The sequence below is a fragment of the Castor canadensis genome, chromosome 2 (assembly GCF_047511655.1).
Source record: "Castor canadensis chromosome 2, mCasCan1.hap1v2, whole genome shotgun sequence".
NCBI classification, from domain to species: Eukaryota; Metazoa; Chordata; class Mammalia; order Rodentia; family Castoridae; genus Castor; species Castor canadensis.
In genome coordinates this window covers 119,264,509-119,286,618 of record NC_133387.1, presented here as the reverse complement: position 1 = coordinate 119,286,618, position 22,110 = coordinate 119,264,509, and the positions used below count along the sequence as shown (strand labels likewise).

At 36.5% G+C, this 22,110-nt stretch overlaps 1 pseudogene; it reads left to right on the top strand.

The window, feature by feature from the left end:
• Positions 1–17,139: 17,139 nt before the first annotated feature.
• On the top strand, positions 17,140–17,674 carry LOC109702694 (BAG family molecular chaperone regulator 2 pseudogene; annotated as a pseudogene).
• Positions 17,675–22,110: the final 4,436 nt, after the last annotated feature.

Here is a 22,110-nt window from a genome sequence, read left to right as displayed (position 1 = left end):
ACTGACCAATCTGATGACCTTGGAAGCAGATTCTTCTCAATGCCTCTTGGACAGTCTAGGAAAAAATCAAGTTGAAACCTAAATGGCAAAACTTAGTCCCTGAAACCGGACTTCCCACCTACAGAAATTTAAATAATATATTTTTGTTGTTTTAGATGAAAAACATGTAGTAATGTTTTAAAACAGCAACAAAACTAATGGCTCAATCAATATTTAGCATTCTTCTCCCCTTTATAGAAAGTTCTGATAGAGCCAAAAACGAGAATATTTTTCTCCCTTATCTTACCATTAATGGAAATGATCAATTTTACATGTGTTGAAAATGATTTCTTCCTGACATTCTATTTTAATTCATATACCTTAAGAGACCATTTCATGAATTTGACTCTTTTCCATGATCAACAGATTTGTGACCTTTCTCAGAAAGTTCCTCTTGGTCAAATTTTGCAAGTACTTAGGTTTTTTCTTTTCTTTTTTTTTTTTTCAGTTAAGATTTTCAGCAAAATGTTTTGCTTTCTATTTCAGTAGTATCTATTTTTGTTTGGTATTGGTCCATTTTACTTTAATTCAAGCTTCTTGTGTAGCAGATATAGTTCATCTCTTATACATAAGTTTTACAACATTATTATTTCCCTTTGTTTATCATGTCATACATATTTTTGTTTGCTTTGGTATTACAAAGCATCTCTCTATCTACACATTTTCCATCCATGCTAAACTGTGAGAATTATATATATTATGAAAAACTAGATGGGCACCCCACATATTGCACATAATCATATGACTTCTATTGCAATACGACTCTTGATTTTTTTTAATTCCACACCAATACTCTTGCAATATTGTACTACATACTTGTGGTTTGTTTGCTATAGGATAGACTCCTAGAGAGTGAATTTTGAAGTCAGTACATATTCAAATCTTATCCCTATGTGTGTATGTGTGTGAGAATTAAGAATTCTTTTCAAATTTGCCTTACAATGTAGAATCAATGGATTCACCACACATGAAATGACTGGGTACAGTTTCATCGCATATAAATTTCATATTTGTCAGCAGAAACTTGTACATTGTATATAAAGACAAATGATATGTAAGTGATCACATTATTATCTATGTTTATTGTTCTTTAGGAGACATGACTTGTGCTTTACATATCAGGAATTCATGATGTCTTAACTACTTACTACATTTGTCAATTATTTCAATGATTTTATCTTTCTTTTGTTGGTTAGGTAGAATTTCCCAATAGGGGATTGAAATGTTTCAAAAATACTTTCTTCTATTTCTTCTTTTGTACTTTTTTTGGTAGACTGTTCTTTGAACTCAAGGCCTCACCCTTGCTATACAGGTGTTCTATCTCTTAAGACACATACCAGCCCTCTTAGCTTTAATTGTGTTTCAGGTAAGGTCTCATGTTTTTGCCTGTGGCAGGCCTCAGACTGTGACCCCTATGCCTGTTCAGGTATCTCCCCCACAGCTTAGGTCACATACTGCACACATAGTGAGGAGGTTACAAATTTGTGTGTGTGTGAGACTAGGGTTTGCACTCAGAACTTTGTGCTTGCAAATCAGGTACACTACCACTGGAGCCACACCTTCAGTTCGTTTTGCTCTGAGGTTTTTGAAGATAGGGTCTCCTGAACTATTTTCCCAGGATAGCCTCAAACCTTGATCCTCCCAATTGTAGCCTGTCTTTTTTTTTTTTGGTGGGGGAAGTACTGGTTTTGCACTCAGGGCCTCATGCTTGCAAAGCAAGTGCACTACCAATCGAGCCACTCCACCAGCTCCAGCCTCTCAAGTAGTTAGGATTACAGGTTTGAGCCACTAGCACCATGCCTACTAAATTCCACCCCCGCACAAGTTTTCCACCCTAAAACCTGGGCCTCCAACCTGGTGCCAGTGGCTCACACCTATAATCCTAGCTACTCAGGAGGCAGAGATCAGGAGGATCACAGTTCAAAGCTAGCCTGGATAAATAGTTCCATGAGACCCTATCTCAAAAAACCCTTTACAAAAATAGGGCTGGTAGAGTGGCTCAAAGTGAAGGTCCCAAGTTCAAGCCCCAATTCCCCACAAAAACAAAACAAAACAAAACAAAAAGCCTGGGCATCTTTATCATATAGAAATTTTATCTATATAGGTCTGTATATAGACCCTGATTCTTCTTATTGCTTATGTACATCCATTCTAACCTTTCCACTGTCACAAGATTACAGTAGATTTTAATATGCTTTATTTGTTTGGGCTTTAAAATATTTGATGCCAATTTTGTTATCTTTCATTTATACTGTCAAGTTTTTCAGATTTTCTTAATATAAGCTTATATTTTGAAAAATCATTCTCATAATTTTTTGTTGGCTCTTCATTTTAAAAGAATCTTAAATATTTCTATATTTCCTTAAATGTTGTGGTGCCATTTTCTGAGTTATTTTTAATGCATCTGTGCTTTCTTAGACATAACAAGAAACTAAAATATTTTTTCTGAAAATTTTGTTTTACATCTTTGATAAATACACTGTCAAATTTACATAGTGTATTCCTTTGGAACATATTATTCACTAAATATATCTTCTCCATCTTCCATTTTAATATCTATTCTTTCAAAATTTTCCCTTTGTCTTTCCTTGCTTTCACAATTCAGGAGAGCTTGATGCTGTACTCCTCTTCATTGATTTGATTCACTTTATCAGTGAGTTTACTGTTCATGAAATATTGTTTGCAAACATTTTTCTGGATCCTCAAGCATCTGATCCATTCTTAAATTTAATTTTCTTCTTTTCAGTACATTTTCCAACTTTCCTGAGGAAGCTGTAGGTGCTGTAGTTGTTGTTTGTTTGCTCCTACATTGTACTGACTGTAATTTCACAGGATTGCAGTTCCCGCAATTGTATAGATAATGTTCCTTTACATTATTTTGAAGTGAACTTTCTTAGATCCAGTGGTTGTTTTCTGTTATTATTCATTTCCATTGAGGACAATGCATGTCTTCTTTATTTTGCCCCAACAGAAAATGCAGCTCTCTAATACTCATACTCCGAGATTCTCAGTTGTAGCCATGATTTCTTTCACTTTGTCTTGGGCAGAAATGTGCAAAATATGAGCAACTCTTGAGATTGACAGTCAGTTGTGTGCAGGGCTGTGCAGGTGATACAACTCAGAAGCTAGTTGCTCCAAGAAAAGCAGAATCCTGGAAGGTTCATCATCAGTCTAAAACTACTTATTTTTTATCAGGAAAACCAAAAAACTTAGAAAAATTCAATATTATTCCAGTATTTCTTGTCATGGACATGTAAATCAATGAAGGAAAAAAATATGCCAAGTTAATAACCAAGATGTCAAGTATTCCTGTAGAAAATGGAAATCACTCTACATAACTAAAGGAAAGTGGATTTAAGTCACAGAATCAAGTACTTACAAGATACCCGGGAGAACTAGAAGAGTCACAATCATGTCTGGTAGCAGCAGAGGGGATGACAGAGCAGCACTGCCTTTGCCACGTGTGTGGTGAGGGCACGTGTGCATCTTAACACTGGAAGCTGATATTTCTACTGAGAAATATCAATGAGAATAAGAAGTAACCTCCCAGTTCCTCTATAACAGTCACATGTGGTGCCTTGCTTGCTGACAGAAAGAACAGGTGAAAACACATCCTCTTCCTTAGAGTATCTAAACTGGCCAGGCCTTTTACTTGACAAAATAGGGTTTTCAGACTGAACTTGACTCTCAGAGAGGTGTTAGGTTATGTGGCTTATATCTTTCCATTTTCAGTGTCAAAAACACCCCCCCAGGCCAAAATTAAATTGAATGAGCCATTCCACCTAGTTTTCTATCTTTTATTTTACTGTTTGAAGTTTCTGTCAATGCCTACATTTTTTGTATGTTAACTGTTCACCCTCAATTTGGTGTCACACAATGACCTGAGAACAACCTCCTGCCTGCCATGCACAGGACAGTTCTGTTTGTATGTTTGTTCTTTTGTTTGACTTGCAGTCTATTAGTCAACATCATCTACTGTTTTTTTCTTGTGAAATGGAATTTTTTATTGCATCCAAAGTTTATGAAAACATATATAAGATACGTAAAGCTTCAAAGTATTTCTAGAACGGTAAGCATGATAAAAAGTAATCTCCCATTAGAACACGTGCTTAATTAAATATTTAATATGGTTTCATAAAAATATGATATCAAGAATTTAAGACCACCAAATTCACAAGCAATTAACAGAAAATAATTTATAAACTCTAAAATTCAGATATTTAGAAGTAAGAGCCTACCCACGCTATTTAATGAGATATTCATGGTGCTTTAAGTAAATATCTGAGATAATCAACTTATAAAGAGAAAGGTATATTTTGACTCATGGTCTGGAGGTTCCAGTACAAGACTGGGCACCCTCATTTATTTTGGACTTCTGGAGAGAGCAGCTCATCACAGTGGGAGTGTCAGTGGAGCAAACCATCTCCCTCGTGAGCCAGGAAGCAGCGGGAGTCAGGAGCAGCAAAATCCCCTTCCAGGACCTGAGAGAGGTGGGAGGACTCCTTAGTGCAAAACAGTATAGAAAGCATGCATCCTTTTCCGATTGCTTTCTATTATGAAGTATCTCATTAGGAAAGTAGATTTAAAGTTTCCGCAGTAGCTCAGCTATCAATCTTAGTTTAGTAAATCATAGTAAGCTTATTTGTTTGGTTGCTTCGTGTCTCTGAAAACTCCATTTTATATTGCCTGAGAAGCATTACAGAGACTGCTTTCTTGGAATAATTTGTCCTACAAGTCCTATGAATGATACTTATGATTCGTAAAGTATGCGTGCAGACAATCTCCATTGAGAGTCAAATATTTTGTTAAGTTTATTTGGTTAGTGTGTAAGCTGATGGTGATTTGAAATAAATGATATAAATATAAATACATCTATCACTAATCTTTTTCTCAAAGCTCAGTCAAAATTTCTGATTGATTCTCGCTGAATGGCAGAGAACAACATTTCCATTTAAAGAAGAAGAATCAAACCAGACCTGTGTGTATCTTCCAATAAGGTCACGTGGGTGGAAAACACGCATGTAGAAAAGTGGCCGGTAACCCATCACCATCCTCCTGCTGTTTTTTTGGACATGACATTGTGCATTATTTGAGAGCAAGCATAGCCATGTTTGGACAATCATCATGGAATGAACTGTGTGGATTTTCCTTCATATCACCCAAGGACCTCTTGATCCTGCTCTTGCTAATCAAACAGCATTTCTCATAGTTAGCAGTCTTTCTCTTCATGACTTCTCATGGATTTCCAGTGACTATAAATTTTGATATACTGAATTTGTTCTTACATTATCACACATTTTGATTGTGGGAGCTCCTTCTGTCTGCATCATATGTCTTTTGCGATTATCACATTACTTTTTAAAATCATCTTTACCTGTGGTACAGGATGTGGCAGGGTCTCATTGTACCTTCTTTTCCCAAACTGGAAGTAATTCATTTCTAAAAGAAGCCTAGATTTAATTTATGGGAAAAAGGTGTTGTAGGCTCCAATTTGAGTACCATTTACTGCTGTAATTGCTCATTGCACTGGTATGGCATTGATTTGGGGCCATTTTGATGAAAAAAGCTAGTCATCTCTCTGTGTTTATACATGATTCATAGATAGATAGGTAGATAGATAGACAAAGATAGATAAATAGATACATATATACACATATGCATTAATATTTGCAAATTTTGAGACATTGCAGCATCTTTAGTTCTATAATGCTGTAATTTTAAGTTTTCCTTGAAATTTTGACTCATAACATTAGTTATATATTATAAAACCTATAATAACTTTGAAATAATAGTGCTGATACTTTTACCAGAAAAAAATCTAGTGAGTACAATTTTAAATTTATTTATTCATAGACATCACACTAATAATATATGGGAAAATATTGTATTTGGAAGTGGCATGAGTATATCCTTTGGTAGCATGCTTTGCTAAGGAATTTGATAAATAACTACGTTTGTTCATGTAGATTATCAACATTCATGTTGATTATGGTTTTCAGTTATTAGTCCCTATTCCTGTGGGATGATCACTTGTCCTCTCAAGTAGTGACTTTCAGGGCTTGCCTGTGGGAAAGAATATTTCTGCATCAGTGCCATCAGGCTTGGACTTACATTAGCTCTGTGAAAGGAAGTGATGTGAGCTACTGTTGAGAACAGAAGAGGCTCTGCTTTTTTCTGTGTGTCACAGGAGCTTCTTTTCTTTGTTAGAGGCTGTTTAGTTCAAGACCTCCTGGTAATCACGTCACAGCTGCCTGGCAGGTGACTTGGAAAGGTATATGCACAAGAAGTGAGCCTGTTATTTGGAACCTCTGGGATCTCAAGTATATAGGATGTACACACAGAGAAGTCTTGCATTCAGATGTGTCCTTGCTTACAAAAACTCCTTGTTCTTCTACCAATATGCCATGCTTTTCAGGAATTTTGAGTTTAGTGTTTGTTTTGAAATCAGGCAAATAGGTGGTGTTCTAATTCAAGTTGCAGGGCACTTCAAATGAAGTTAATAGCAAACCAAATTACTTAAGCGCCTGTAACCTGCTTTGTTCTAACTTGCTAAACAAAGAAATTTGATGAGCAACATTTTCACCTTATGCATTAAATTAACTAACAAGATATAACGTATCAGGCAAAATTTTATTACAACTTGGGCAAACAAATGGGGGATTTCATTATGGTAAGTGAGGTTTTTCAAACTTACCTTCAAAAACTTGTAACTCTTCTGTGCCTACTGGAGAGGATACCCTCCAGACCTTTCCTAAAGTGAGCGGTCTCTCCATTAGTACTTCACCTCACTGCACGCCAGTTGATATAAAGTCTATTGGGGATAGTCCTGGCTTTCCTTGAAATGTTGACTATCCTTAAACTTGCCCATGAAGGATCACTGATGCAGAACAAGCCTAGCTAACTAGTGCGTTAGTTGATCAATTGGAAGGGGGAAAAAAAAGAAAGACAGAGAAGAGAAAAAGAAACAATTGTATATGTTAATTTCAACTCCACCTTCACACTTGAAGTAGACAGGTGGAGAGGAGGAAGTGGTTGGCATTGAGTACAGGTTAAGTTTTGGTGGTGATTATGAATGCTTGGGAGAAATGGAGAAATTAGGGTGATCTTTCCCAATAAGATGATGAATACAGAGTTAACTAATATTTTTTCATTGTAGATTGAGAGAGTTTTTCTACAACTGAAAAAAAGGCAGAAGAATATTTTTAGCCTTTCTAATTTCTATCTGCTTGTTAGTAAATATCCTAAAATGGAATTGTCTCTTATACAGTGAACTCTAATGAAACCAGACAGACAGAAAAGAAAGAAAGTTGGCTCAAAGAGTGTTCCTAAGTACTGAGAGGAGAAGGCAGTCAGGTGTGCTGTAAGCAAAGGAAGAGTCACTCACAGAGTCCTTAGAAAGAAACTGCCAGCCAGGGCTGCCACCATAGCTGTGTTTTAAATCACAAGCACTTATTTTTTACAGTTCTAGGGGCTAGAAGCCTAAGAATGGTAGGATTTTGGAAAGGGCTCTTTTCCTAGATTACAGACAGCAGTCTCTGGCTCTCCTTAGTGTGTGATGCATGGAGGGAAAGGGGAAGAAAAAGGGAGAGAAAGAGAGATTGAAATTTCTTTCTTCCTTTCTTTTCTTATAAAGCTACAATTCTATCAGATGAAAACCTTCTCCTTATGACCTCATTTAATGTAATTACCTCGCCAAACCCTGTGCCCAAATGCATTCAATTGGCAAATAGGGCTTTGACGGAGAATTTGGGGCTGGATGAGATTAGCATTTACACACTGAAAAGTTATACATGGTTTCCATATAATATAAAATTGATAAGAGTTATTAGATTGATGTCATTGCGCCATCTCAGGATTATTTGATTTTTGGCTTAAGATGATACCAAGTATTACTGAACTCCCACTCATTGCGAAATAATAATAGTAGAAAAATATTAAAAATGGCTCCAATATCAAATGTGTTCTGAAAACTCTTACATCACCAGAGGAATGCATTTAAACACAAATATAACTTATGTATATTTAAATTGTCTCCACTTACATATTTCTGTTCTTATCATGCGGCAATTGTGGATCTCCAAGAAAAAATGTACTGTGTTACTTTCTCCAAATTTAATCACTGGGAATTAGCTATTTCATCTACTCATCCTCAAATGGCTCCTGAAACCCTGCAGTGGAATTAGGGATTTCTTTTCCTAGAAAACAGAGGGCTTAGCTATACTTAGAAACAGAGATATTCTAATTTGACCATAATTTAAGATAACATTCTTACCCCAAAATAGCTCAAATGTCCTAAGAGAAACAGGTCATATATACTAAAAGAAAATCTAAGACTGTGATATGTCATTCAACTTTAGGTATCAGAGGAAAAGAGGTCGGAAGACGGAAAGTCCAGTTTTTTTTTTATTGTTTTATTATTCATATGTGCATACAAGGCTTGGGTCATTTCTCCCCCCTGCCCCCACCCCCTCCCTTACCACCCACTCCACCCCCTCCCTCTCCCCCCCGCTCAATACCCAGCAGAAACTATTTTGCCCTTATCTCTAATTTTGTTGAAGAGAGAGTATAAGCAATAATAGGAAGGAACAAGGGTTTTTGCTGTTGAGATAGGGATAGCTATACAGGGCATTGACTCACATTGATTTCCTGTGCGTGTGTGTTACCTTCTAGGTTAATTCTTTTAGATCTAACCTTTTCTCTAGTTCCTGGTCCCCTTTTCCTATTGGCCTCAGTTGCTTTTAAGGTATCTGCTTTAGTTTCTTTGTTAAGGGCAACAAATACTAACTAATTTTTTAGGTGTGTTACCTATCCTCACCCCTCCCTTGTGTGCTTTCGCTTTTATCATGTGCTCAAAGTCCAGTCCCCTTGTTGTGTTTGCTCTTGATCTAATGTCCACATATGAAGGAGAACATACGATTTTTGGTCTTTGGGGCCAGGCTAACCTCTCTCAGAATGATGTTCTCCAATTCCATCCATTTACCAGCGAATGATAACATTTCGTTCTTCTTCATGGCTGCATAAAATTCCATTGTGTATAGATACCACATTTTCTTAATCCATTCGTCAGTGGTGGGGCATCTTGGCTATTGTGAATAGTGTCTCAATAAAGATGGGTGTGCAGATGCCTCTGGAATAAACTGTGTCACAGTCTTTTGGGTATATCCCCAAGAGTAGTAATGTTGGATCAAATGGTAGATCAATGTTTAGCTTTTTAAGTAGCCTCCAAATTTTTTTCCAGAGTGGTTGTACTAGTTTGCATTCCCACCAACAGTGTAAGAGGGTTCCTTTTTCCCCACATCCTCGCTAACACCTGTTGGTGGTGGTGTTGCTAATGATGGCTATTCTAACCGGGATGAGGTGGAACCTTAGTGTGGTTTTAATTTGCATTTCCTTTATTGCTAGAGATGGTGAGCATTTTTTCATGTATTTTTTTTGGCCATTTGAACTTCTTCTTTTGAGAAAGTTCTGTTTAGTTCACTTGCCCATTTCTTTATTGGTTCATTAGTTTTGGGAGAATTTAGTTTTTTAAGTTCCCCATATGTTCTGGTTATCAGTCCTTTGTCTGATGTGTGGCTGGCAAATATTTTCTCCTACTCTGTGGGTGTTCTTTTCAGTTTAGAGACTATTTCTTTTGATGAACAAAAGCTTTTTAGTTTTATAAGATCCCATTTAACTATGCTATCTCTTAGTTGCTGTGCTGCTGGGGTTTCGTTGAGAAAGTTCTTACCTATACCTACTAACTCCAGAGTATTTCCTACTCTTTCCTGTATCAATTTTAGAGTTTGTGGTCTGATATTAAGATCCTTGGTCCATTTTGAGTTAATCTTGGTATAGGGTGATATACATGGATCGAGTTTCAGTTTTTTGCAGACTGCTAACCAGTTTTCCCAGCAGTTTTTGTTGAAGAGGCTGCTATTTCTCCATCGTATATTTTAGGTGCCTTGGTCAAAGACAAATTGGTTATAGTTGTGTGGCTTCATATCTGGGTCCTCTATTCTGTTCCACTGGTCTTCATGTCTGTTTTTGTGCCATGCTGTTTTTATGGTTATTACTTTGTAATATAGTTTAAAGTCAGTTATCGTGATACCTCTAGCGTTGTTCTTTTGACTGAGTATTGCCTTGGCTATTTGTGGCCTCTTGTGTTTCCATATAAATTTAACAGTAGATTTTTCTATCTCTTTAATGAATGTCATTGAAATTTTGATGGAAATTGCATTAAACATGTAGATTACTTTTGGGAGTATGGACATTTTTACTATGGTGATTCTACCAATCCATGAGCATGGGAGATCTCTCCACTTTCTATAGTCTTCCTCAATCTCTTTCTTCAGAAGTGTATAGTTTTCCTTGTAGAGGTCTTTCACATCTTTTGTTAGGTTTACACCTTGGTATTTGATTCTTTTTGAGGCTATTGTAAATGGCATTGTTTTCATACATTCTTTTTCAGTTTGCTCATTGTTAGTGTATATAAATGCTAATGATTTTTCTATGTTGATTTTATATCCTGCTACCTTGATGTAGCTATTGATGATGTCTAGAAGCTTCTGAGTAGAGTTTTTTGGGTCTTTAAGGTATAGGATCATATTGTCTGCATATAGGGATATTTTGACAATTTCTTTACCTATTTGTATTCCTTTCATTCCTTCTTCTTGCCTAATTGCTCTGGCTAGGAATTCCAGTACTATATTGAACAGGAGTGGGGATAGTGGGCATCCTTGTCTGGTTCCTGATTTTAGAGGGAATTGTTTCAGTTTTTCTCTGTTAAGTATAATGCTGGCTGTAGGTTTGTCATATATAGCTTTTATAATGTTGAGGTACTTTCCTTCTATTCCTAGTTTTCTTAGAGCTTTTATCATGAAATGGTGTTGGATCTTATCAAAGGCTTTTTCTGCATCTATTGAGATGATCAAGTGGTTTTTGTCTTTGCTTCTGTTAATGTGGTTTATTACGTTTATTGATTTTCGTATGTTGAACCACCCCTGCATCCCTGGGATGAAGCCTACCTGGTCCTGGTGAATAATTTTTTTGATGTGTTCTTGAATTCGGTTTGCCATTATTTTGTTGAGGATTTTTGTGTCAATGTTCATTAAGGAGATTGGTCTATAGTTCTCCTTTTTGGAGGTGTCTTTGCCTGGTTTTGGGATAAGTGTAATACTGGCTTCATAAAATGTGTTTGGCTGTTTTCCTTCCCTTTCTATTTTGTGGAACAGTTTAAGGAGGGTTAGTATCCATTCTTTTTTAAAGGTCTGATAGAATTCAGCAGAGAATCCATCAGGTCCTGGACTTTTCTTTTTGGGGAGACTCTTGATTGCTGCTTCAATTTCATTTTTTGTTATAGATCTATTCAGGTGATTTATTTCCTCTTGGTTCACTTTTGGATGATCATATGTATGTAGAAATCTGTCCATTTCTTTTAGATTTTCAAATTTATTTGAATATAGGTTCTTGAAGTAGTCTCTGATGATTTCCTGGACTTCCATGGTGTTTGTTTTTATCTCCCCTTTTGCATTCCTGATTATACTAATTTAGGTTTTTTTCTCTCCTCATTTTAGTCAGGTTTTCCAGGGGTCTACCGATCTTGTTTATTTTTTGAAAGAAACAATTTTTTGTTTTATTAATTCTTTGCATGTTGTTTTTTGGTTTCTATTTCATTGATTTCAGCTCTTATTTTTATTATTTCTCTCCTATTTGTTTTAGGATTTGCTTGTTCTTGTTTTTCTAGGAGTTTGAGATGTATCATTAGGTCATTGATTTGGGATCTTTCAGTCTTTTTAATATATGCACTCATGGCTATAAACTTTCCTCTTATGACTGCCTTTGCTGTGTCCCATATGTTCTGGTAGGTATTGTTTTAATTTTCATTGACTTCCAGGAACTTTTTAATTTCCTCTTTTATTTCATTGATGATCCATTGTTGATTAAGTAATGAGTTTTTTAGTTTCTAGCTTTTTGCATGTTTTTTGTCTTTACTTTTGCTGTTGAGTTCTACTTTTACTGCATTGTGATCAGATAGTATGCACAGTATAATTTCTATTTTCTTACATTTGCTGAGGCTTGCTTTGGGATGTAGGATATGATCTATTTTGGGCTGCAGAGAAGAATGTATATTGTGTAGAAGTTGGATAAAATGTTCTGTAGACTTCAAGTAGGTCCATTTGATCTATTGTATATTTTTGATCTTGGATTTCTTTATTGAGTTTTTCTTTGGATGACCTATCTATTGATGATAATAGGGTGTTAAAGTCTCCCACAACCACTGTGTTCACGTTAATATATGCTTTTAGGTCTTTCAGAGTATGTTTGATGAAATTGGGTGCATTGACATTGGGGGCATATAGGTTGATGATTATTATTTCCTTTTGGTCTTTTTCCCCTTTTATTAGTATGGAATGTCCTTCTCGTTTGATCAATGTCTGTTTGAAGTCTACTTCGTCAGAGATAAGTATTGCTACTCCTGCCTGTTTTTTGGGGCCATTGGCTTGGTAAATCTTCCAGCCTTTCATCGTAAGCCTATGCTTATTTCTGTCAGTGAGATGGGTCTCCTGTAAACAGCAAATTGTTGGATCTTCCCTTTTAATCCATTTCGTCAAGGGGTGCCTTTTGATGGTGAATTAAGTCCATTAACTTTAAGTGTTAGTACTGATAGGTATGTGGTGATTCCTGTCATTTAGTTCTCTTAGTTGTTTGAAGGTTTGATTGTGTGTACCTAAGTTGAGATTACTCTCTACTGTCTTGCTTTTTCTTTTCCTGTGGTTTGGTGCTGCCTGTCTTTTCATGGTTAAGTTGGGTTTCACTTTCTGTGTGCAGAATCCCTTGAAGAATCCTTTGTAGTGGTGGCTTTGTGGTTGCATATTGTTTTAGTTTCTGCTTATCATGGAAGACTTTTATTGCTCCATCTATTTTGAATGATAGTTTTGCTGGGTAGAGTATCCTGGGGTTGAAGTTATTTTCATTCAGTGCCCGGAAGATCTCACCCCACGCTCTTCTTGCCTTTAATATTTCTGTTGAGAAGTCTGCTGTGATTTAGATGGGTTTACCTTTGTATGTTACTTGTTTTTTCTCTCTTACAGCCTTCAATATTCTTTCCCTAGTTTCTGAACTTGTTGTTTTAATGATGATATGTCATGAGGTAGTTCTATTTTGATCTTGTCTGTTTGGTGTTCTGGAGGCCTCTTTCATCTGTATGGGACTATCTTTCTCTAGATTTGAGAAATTTTCTGCTATTATTTTGTTGAACATATTATGCATTCCCTTCGCTTACACCTCTTCTCCTTCTTTGATGCCCATGATTCTCAAGTGTGGTCTTTTGATGGAGTCAGTGAGCTCTTGCATTTTCTTTTCACAGGTCTTGAGTTGTTTAATTAATAGTTCTTTGGTTTTTCCTTTAATTACCATTTCATCTTCAAGTTCTGAGATTCTGTGTTCTGTTTGTTCTGTTCTGCTGGATTGGTCTTCTGTTTCATTTTTCAGTTCTGTTTCGTTCTTTTTTCTGAGGTTTTCCATATCCTGGGTGGTTTCCTCTTTAATGTTGTCTATTTTTGTCCTGAGTTCATTTATCTGTTTATTAATCATGTTCTCTGTTTCACTTTGGTGTTTATACAGTGCTTCTATGGTTTCCTTTATTTCTTCTTTTGCTTTTTCAAATTCTCTATTTTTGTTGTCTCGAATTTCTTGATTGTCTACTGTACATTTTGGTTGACCATATCCAATATTATCTCTATAAAATTCTCATTGAGTACCTGTAATATGTCTTCTTTTAAATTATTCTTGTGGACTTCATTGGGTTCTTTGGCATAGTTTATCTTCATTTTGTTGGATTCTGGATCTGAGTATCTGTTTTCTTCATTCCCCTCTGGTTCCTGTACTAATTTTTTTTTTGTGGCGAAACTGGTTTCCCTGTTTTTTCTGTCTTCCCATCATTGTCCTTGGTGTTGTTACTGTCCCTGTACTGTGTACAATTAAGTATTTTCTAGTTTGTAATAATAACAATGGTAATATTTAGAGTGAAAGGGTGAGAGGAGATGGAAAGCAAGAAGTTAAAGAAAAGGGAAAAACAAATAAACAGACATGTAGGAAGAAACAAAACAAGGAATCAAACAAATAAGTTTCAAAGGTATAAAAAGGGAGTGCTAGTGTACTAATTGACAGTAAGCTGAACAGACATTAGAGATACAGAGAGAGGATTGAAAATAAAAAATAAAAAGAATAAAGATAAGAGTAAAACTAGAAAATAAGCAAATGAAAGAAATATATATAAATAAAATAAAACAAAATGAAAAATAGAAAAAAAAAACCTCCAAGTTCAAATGCAATGAAGTTTCATTCTTAATAATTTTGATGTCTGTCTCAGTCTCTAATCCTGGAGATGGTGCCTCAGATGTTGTTTTGTAGTTGTCTCATCAAAGGGGATGCATAAAGTAGAACAAAACTGCACACACACACAAAAAAACCCACAAAGTGTCCCAAGTTCAAATGCAATACAGTTTCAGTAAGTTTTTCAGCATGCAGGTGTAGTTCGGTTGTTTTCTCATTAAAGGTAAGGAGAGAGAAAAAACAAAAGAGTCTGGAGACAGTTCTGTGAATGGTATCTGAGGCTGTAGCTTGCCTGCCTACTGCTGTCAGCCTGCTGTTGCTGGAGGTGTTATTTATGCAGCTCTCAGGGGTGAGCTTAGCACTCACTTGGCCCTGCAGGCTTTGTTTACTCAGAGTTCTCCTGCACGAGCCTCTGCTGCAAGCTTTCTCCTTTCCAAGCACACTGGGGGAGGTGACATTGCATCCACTTTCTCAGGCCTGAGTGTTTACAGCTCACTTGGGAAGTGGGTCTTCCCCCCTCTCCTGTGGAGTTTTCCTCCCACCGCTACCTTTCCAAGTTTTTCTGCTCCTGATTACTGGGTGGTGCTGCTGCTTGTGCCAGCCGCTGTGTTTGTTTACAGCTCACATGGGAGGTGAGTCTTTCCTCCTCTCCTGTGGAGTTTTCCTCCCTCCACAGAAAGTCCAGTTTTGAAGGAAGTAAATGGCAGATTTGTGGGGTTGATGGAAATTGAGCTGTTCCATAGAAATTTTCACTGTCCAGTTAGCTGAGAAAAAGTTCTGAAATATTGCCAAGAGCATGGGATCTCAAATACAACAATGCACCCTCACTTCCCCCTTTTCCAGTTAAAATCTCTGTGACTGTCACTTAACTGTACCTCAGCATGTTGTCTGCAAATGGACATAATAGTAAAAGATAATTTATTCAGCTCTTAGGAGAGTAGTTTATGCCTTTGAAGCACTTGCCTGGCATCTGCTTCACCTAAATTAAGTGACTAATAAATATCAGATTATTATCCTTACTCTAACTCTTGCCTGTAGTCGTGGCATCAATTTTTAGCTAACTGATATTACACTGATCCAACAGAGTTATTATGAATTGTTTTTACTCAGTAGTTAATTCAGACACCACACTAAAGTTTTTTTCATGCAGGTATCTTATACGATATTATTTCCTTCATTTGTGTATAAATGTATAATGTACTGATATATATAACAACGATTTGAATTTGAATATCTGCACAGGTCAGGTTTCCCTTCCAGCATCAGATCATCCTCCCGGACAGTATTTCTTTGTGAGGCTGGGGACATGAACCCCTGAAGACGGCCTTCACCTTGCCTTGTTTGTCTTCAGCACTCCATATCACTGCCTTGGGCACATTTGACTTTCTTCTCCAATGACATTTTTCCCTTTTGTCTTATATCAGGAGGTGCACTGTGAAAAATGTACCCTCTGAGGGAGCTTCAAACATCACATTTCCTTTATAGCAAAGCTTTTTTTTCTCGTTATGTGCTTCACAACTATAACCTGTCTTTAATCACTGCATGACCTTGACAAGATTAAGGATCACAGAAGCTTATCATTCTCATGGACCAGGGAGGATATTCAATTGAACCCAATACAGAAAATTTCTCTCAAATATTTATGACAAATGGTGTGCAGCACTTCAGAGTAGGTCTGCAGAGACGTGGTGCATTCATGAGGGAGTAAATCCCATAGCTGACCAGCCCTAGAAACATCCTATATTTAGCTAATATGTGCCTCCATGTGGCTTAACCCTGGCAGTGACTCAGGGATGAGGGTCTCCTAAACTTCTTCCAGACAATTTGGGATGGAAATGGAATTTTTGTCTCTTAATGCTCTATCCATAGCTATGGGTAATTTCCAGCTAGTCACTGTCATTCTTGAAAGTGGCTCAAGCTGAACACTACAGATGTCCAAGAAAGAGACTAAAAGACACTTCCAAAAAGACTTATGTACTAACCTTCAAGTGTTGTTCTTCCAGGCTCCATTGTTTTCTTTTATTATTAGACACTTATTTAATTTATTTTCCACTGATTTACAGACTTGTTTCCTATTATGTTATTGACCAACTAAAGTCACTTAGAGCAGGTACATAGTTCCATCATTTATAGACAAATAATAGGTAACAGGTCTGGGTCCAACTTTAGGTAGCAAAAGAAATGATTCAAGAATTAAAGTGGTTAATGTTTCATCAAAAAATCATATTAACAAATGCATATGTGTTTGGTTAATAAATAAAAGTTCAGTATTTTTTCCTATGAAAGTAAAATGCTGGAAGTTACATTAAAAGATAGTACTTATCAATATTTTCTAGATAAAATTTTTATGGTTTTCACTGTTGGTGGTGTTTTATTACTATTGGCCAAATAATGTTTTTTTGCAGAGGAACTCCTCTCACTCTTATTTAGAGGTTGAGGAAAACTGACATATGGAAAAAAATGGCAGACATGATGTTTTAAAATAATTTCAGGTCCTAAAAATTTCTTCTCTTTTGTACTGGGGATTAAACCTAGGATTTTGCACATGCTAGGTAAGCACTAGAACTCTACAAATAAGTTATATCTCCAGCTCTATTTAATATTTTTTTTTTGAGGCTGAATCTCACTCAGTTGGATAGGCTGACCTTGAACATGACAATCTTCTTGCCTGAGCCTCAAGAGTAGCTGGGATTCCAGGCATGCACTACCACATGGACCACAGGACCACACTGAGCGTCAAAGATTAGCAACAAGGTCAACAAAGGCTGCTTCTGCCACTACTATTCCATGGCCCACCAGGAAAGTCTGGATTTTCTGGAACTCGGGGTTGAATCTTTGAGACAAGCAGTGACTGCCATTGAGCAAGAGAAAGAAATGACCCACAACGACCAAGACCTGAGACAGATCAGCAATAGAGAAAGATGGGAATTAAATCTGACTGCAAACTATTTGGTAGGATGAACCCTCACTGCTGAAGTTTCAGTAGAAACAATTAGAAATGCCCCGTAGCAAGAGTCCCTAAAGTATGCCATGGGGATTATATATGAGGTGGTCAGTAATTTCCAGATAAGTTGGGAAGTGCCAAGAGTTATTTAATGTCTTTCCATGGTGTACGATCACACGAGGTGACCTGGACCACCTGACCAGAAGTTTCAGTCCATAGTAATTGGCTGCACTCTTGAAAATCAGAAGAACATTAGGGGAAGACTAGAGACTCTGCTTAGAAATACTGAAAACTGGTGAGTCTATTAAGCTACTGGAACACTGGAAAGGAGCTTGCTCCAAAACTCTGCAACAAAATGCTGAAAGCAGACTGAATTAGTCTTCAAACCTCAGGGCACTTACAGATAATGACATCAAGTTTGTGAAGTATTACTCTAAGTGATATGTTAGTCAGAAGCTCTTATTGGATCTTGATAGTTGTTTTGGATGAGGAAAATATTCCTGTGTTAGCAATTTAGCAGTAACAATTAGAACTAGATGTATTTTAATGATCTATCTAGAAGTTTTTAGGTTCAATTCTTGTTCTAGATTCTAGCACCATGTATTTTACTGTTCTGTGGATAAACACAGTATGTGCTCAGCTAACAGCAAAAGCATCACTGCTTTCTCCTGGACTTCTGCAGGGGAACACACAGGACTTTGTGGAATTTAGATGGCTAAAAATTCCTTAAACACACATTGCACAAAAAGGGTTTACAAAGCACTCCCCATGCTTGAAAGGATGAAAAGAATAAGAACTTTTTTCAACATGCTGTCATTCAATTTTTTAGGCATTTGTATCAAACCACTTTGAAAATAAAGGTTTATAAATCTCATGATGTATTTTTACACGTGTGGGAACATAAAATGTGAGAAGCACCTTTATTTTCACCACTGAAAACAATTATATATCCACTTCATCTTCTCTCAAATATATCATTTCTCTAAAACATCCATGTTTTTACTTGCTTTTTTTCCCTTTAAATGCTGCTGCTATGAAGTCTGCTTAACTGTGAAGTTAAAAATATCTATTTTGTGGGGTTGTGTCAAAGCTTTCTTATCCATTCCTCTCGTGGAAGAATAGAAATTGGAAACTTGGGTTGTTTCAACTGTTGCCATTCCTATAGCATTTTTATGTGCATAGAGCCCTTCTTTGTTTTTAATCATTATATGAATTCCCATTAAGACATTTATTGGTTCAATATATATATATATATATATATATATATATATATATATATATATATATACATACATATATTTATAAGGCCTAACATATATTTCTAAATATTTTTCTATAAAGATACCAATTTATACTGTCTTCAGTATTTTAAAAACACCCACTTCACTGAAAAAATTCCTTATTTTTAAGCTTTATATCAGATTATACACTTAAGTATTAGAGCAAGCACACATAATGTGCTATTTGTTATCAAAAAGAGAAAAACAAAGGGTTTATGCATAACAGCAATTGGCTGATGGGATTTTTAGCTGATCCAAGTAGAAGACAACAGAGATTTGAGGTCTTTCTTGCAAAACTTTGTATATTATCTGTCCTATATAGTAGCCATCTACTGCAAGGACTCAGTTTCCACTTAATGAGTCCTAGACATGTGTCTCTTTTCTTGTAAGTTCCTTGGAACTAAAAAACTCTGAAGTCATACTGATTTTTTTCCCACAGTACTGAGGTTTGAACTCAAGACTTTACTTACACTTGCTAGGCAGGTGATCTACCACTTAAGCCACACTCCCAGCCTTTTTTGCTTCAATTATTTTTTGAATAGGGTCTTGCATTTATGCCCCTGCCAGCCTGGACCATGGTGCTCTTATCTATGCTTCACATAGCTGGGGTGACAGGTGTGTGCTACCATGATCAGACACTGGTTGAGATGGGTGTTTCACTAACTTTTTTGAAGGTCTGGCTTTCACATCCACCTGATCTCTACCTTGCAAATAACTAGGATTATAGCCATGAGCCACCATGCTCAATCAATGTTTAGAAAAGAGAGTTAATTCAAACGTTTAAGGTTTTAAAATCAAACAAAGAGGGTGTACTTTTCATGTTTATGGCATTATTCAATTTTAAAGCATAAACCTTCTCCCAGGTTTATAATGATAGAAGTTCATTTTTAGATAAAGTGAGTTGCTGCTTTTACACCAAGGAAAAAACTAAAGAACCTTCTTACTTCATTTGATTTAGTTGACTTAAAAATAACAAATTTTAGAGGTCACAGGATGGGCAATGAATTACCAGTCTCCCACCAGCTCTGCTGTAGACAGTGCCTCTAAGGTGTGGCTTACATTGATAACAGCTGCAGCCGTTACTTTGTAGGGAGCTGATGGCGACTCCTCACTAAGACCTACTCTGAAAGGTGAACTGGAATAGAATGAAAAGATTTGGTACTTCTCTTTTCATATTGTGTCTGCCTCCTTTTCACTTCAGTTTTGGGGCTAAAGACATCTTCCACTTGTCTTAACCAAAATATCAGACCATAGAAAGAGTAGAAAGAGGTGGCACCTGTGTTTATGAAAGATCTCTACCTGTTCTCAGAAAAGATATGAATATACCATCCTTCAGTAGTCTGTCTCTCTCCCTATACTTATACCTGTAACTCCTCAACCCCTGAAGTTGAGAGGTTCATTTGTGAGCAAATGCTCCCTCTTCTCCATTCTTTGGCCACTGAATGAAGCTCTTTCTCTTCCCATCAGTCTGTGTCTTGAGTCATTGACTTTAGCAAGGAGCAATAGACTCAAACCACTTTTTCCATTACAACCGCAGTTTTTAAGAGCAGGGGAAGCTAGTGACAGGCTTTGGCATAAAAAAAAAGCAAACACCTGTGTATAGTAAGTTAGTTTGTACTGGATGACTTAACTATATCTTTTACTGCTGCTGTAGGTATAAGACAGTTGGTAATGGTTTGGACTGTTTTGCTAAATATTATCACTGTTCATACTTTCATGGAATGAGCCTTGGAGCAGGAAAGTACAACAGTGACTTGTAGGGATGCAAAATCAAAGCCTACATCCTAACTTTTGTTTTGCTAGTCAACCAATAAGTAACATTTCATATAGTTAGTTTGTTTTAATGTTCATGATTTTATTAGGAACCAGGAAATCAGAAACTATTACATCAGAGTTAAGTTTGTGCTGAGTGAATACTCAGTACTTCTAAATACAATTTAGATAAATGGAAGATAACTTTCCCACTAATTTATGCTATTACTGGAGAGGTATTATCTTTACTGTTGATAGATCTTTGGTCGGTAACTCTAACCTTTGCAAGAATTCTGGAATAAAGTCTCAAGCAATGCCAGGCACCGTGGCCCATGCCTGTAATTGTAGCAACTCAGGAGGTGGAGATCAGGAAGATTGCAGTTCTAAGCTAGCTCAGGCAAATAGTTCACAAGACCCTATCTGGAAAAAACCCATCACAAAAAAGGTCTGGTGTAGTGGCCCAAGGTATAGGCCTTACGTTCAAACTCAAATATTGTAAAAAAAAAAAAAAAGCCTTGAGCAAGTTGAAGAGTCACACAATGTTGAACTGTATCCAAATGACTATATATGAGAAAACTGACTCATAAAAGATCCAAAAATCAACTTAAATTCAAGGTTTGATATAATACAAGTATTTTAAAAGTTAATATTTGGGGAATAAGATTTCTGGAAAATATAAATTAGTAATGAGATATACTTGTGAATTTCAAGGCAAAGTTGAGCGAAGATTTTATTAAAATAATTTCTAACTATGTCTAAGACTCAGTCATTGCATCTGATAAGCTAACTCACAAATAAAAAGAAAAAGGTAATAAAGTTTCCTAATTAATAGCACAATGAAATGTGATTTAGCCATTTTGATCTAGTAAATATGATTTTATTACATTATGGCATATAGATTGTAAAGATGGATTTGTTAGCATTCTTTTCCAATAAAAAGGAATTTTGGAATATGCCAGTACAGATGGTCCTGGATAACCACCAATTTGTGGCCCCCATATTGATATAAACTCTCCTAAAATCAGTGCCATTGTAAATAAGGAAAAAATAGACAAGTCCAAGGTGAATTCAGGCTTCATTGCTTGCCTGATATTTCAGAAAATACCAAATTAAAATGATATATGGTATTCATAGCTGGTGACTGCCTGGCTATGATAGGAGGGATAATCATTTAATTTTAGAAGCAAGTGAAACACTTAGGACATTATAGTGACAGCTGTTATGTGCCACCCAGTCCTACCCCAGTTTCTGGATGTGCTGCCAGATCCTGGGTGTCAGGAGATTTCTTTGAGCATCCACAATTCTGCATCCACAACTCCTTTCCTGGGCAGACTGTATTCAATGTCAGATCAACATGAGAGATAAAGGAAATGTGTCTCACTGTCATCTCAGTTGCAGAGGTACCGTGGGGTGTAGTTTATTGACTATATCATGTCTCACTTTCCCCTTGTGCCAAAACCTTCCACATTGTCCAAGGTCTTGAGAAAATTATGCCACCTAAGGAGCATTCTGCATGCTAATTTCAATTTTCATATTTTTCTATCTGAGGCACCTAAGCCATGACAATTGATGCCAAGAATGTTCTAAATAAATGAGAGATTAAGTGGAAATTTGGAACTTGACCAGCTGCCATCCAGCTGGTAAAGGAGACCCCCACTGGTAGCAAGTGGAGCATAGAGTCCTCACGCAATTGCTAAAGCATTACTGGTTGTGAACTACAATGTTATACCACTGGCAAGGACTGCGTTAGCTGGTACAACCTGGCACTTGAGAAATACGTGG